Source organism: Aegilops tauschii, chromosome 1 (genome assembly GCF_002575655.3).
Source record: "Aegilops tauschii subsp. strangulata cultivar AL8/78 chromosome 1, Aet v6.0, whole genome shotgun sequence".
Lineage (NCBI taxonomy): Eukaryota > Viridiplantae > Streptophyta > Magnoliopsida > Poales > Poaceae > Aegilops > Aegilops tauschii.
Window position 1 is genome coordinate 458915813 of NC_053035.3, and position 1787 is coordinate 458917599.

The window sequence follows — 1787 nt, forward strand, 5'->3', positions numbered from 1 at the left end:
ATGACTAGCACATTTAAGTCTAACCCACTTCCTATGCATAGGGATTTTGTGAGCAAACAACTTATGGGAACAAGAATCAACTAGCATAGGAAGGCAAAACAAGCATAACTTTAAAACTTTGAGCACATAGAGAGGAAACTTGATATTATTGCAATTCCTAAAAGCATATGTTCCTCCCTCATAATAATTTTCAGTAGTATCATGGATGAATTCAACAATATAACCAACACATAAAGCATTCTTTTCATGAGCCACAAGCATAGAATTTTTATTACTCTCCACATAAACAAATTTATTCTCATCAATAGTAGTGGGAGCAAACTCAACAAAATAACTATCATGTGAAGCATAATCCAATTGAAAATTAAAATCATGATGACAAGTTTCATGGTTATCTTTATTCTTTATAGAATACGTGTCATCACAATAATCATCATAAATAGGAGGCATGCTTTCATCATAATAAATTTGCTCATCGAAACTTGGGGGACTAAACATATCATCTTCATCAAACATAGCATCCCCAAGCTTGTGGCTTTGCATATCATTAGCATCATGGGTATTAAAAGAATTCATACTAACAACATTGCAATCATGCTCATCATTCGAAGATTTAGTGCGAAACATTCTAATGCATTCTTCTTCTAGCAATTGAGCACAATTATCGGAATCCTTATTTTCACGGAAGACATTAAAAATATGAAGCATATGAGGCAACCTTAATTCCATTTTTTTGTAGTTTTCTTTTATAAACTATAATAGTGATAAAACAAGAAACTAAAAGATTCGATTGCAAGATCTAAAGATATAACTTCAAGCACTAACCTCCCCGGCAACGGCGCCAGAAAAGAGCTTGATGTCTACTACATAACCTTCTTCTTGTAGACGTTGTTGGGCCTCCAAGTGCAGAGGTTTGTAGGACAGTAGCAAATTTCCCTCAAGTGGATGACCTAAGGTTTATCAATCCGTGGGAGGCGTAGGATGAAGATGGTCTCTCTCAAACAACCCTGCAACCAAATAACAAAGAGTCTCTTGTGTCCCCAACACACCCAATACAATGGTAAATTGTATAGGTGCACTAGTTCGGCGGAGAGATGGTGATACAAGTGCAATATGGATGGTAGATATAGGTTTTTGTAATCTGAAAATATAAAAACAGCAAGGTAACTAATGATAAAAGTGAGCACAAACGGTATTGCAATGCTAGGAAACAAGGCCTAGGGTTCATACTTTCACTACTGCAAGTTCTCTCAACAATAATAACATAATTGGATCATATAACTATCCCTCACCATGCAACAAAGAGTCACTCCAAAGTCACTAATAGCGGAGAACAAACGAAGAGATTATTGTAGGGTACGAAACCACCTCAAAGTTATCCTTTTTGATCAATCTATTCAAGAGTCCGTAGTAAAATAACACGAAGCTATTCTTTCCGTTCGATTTATCCTAGAGTTCGTACTAGAATAACACCTTAAGACACAAATCAACCAAAACCCTAATGTCACCTAGATACTCCAATGTCACCTCAAGTATCCGTGGGTATGATTATACGATATGCATCACATAATCTCAGATTCATCTATTCAAACCAACACAAAGTACTTCAAAGAGTGCCCCAAAGTTTCTACCGGAGAGTCAAGACGAAAACGTGTGCCAACCCCTATGCATAAGTTCACAAGGTCACTGAACCCACAAGTTGATCACCGAAACATACATCAAGTAGATCACGTGAATATCCCATTGTCACCACAGATAAGCACATGCAAGACATACATCAAGTGTTC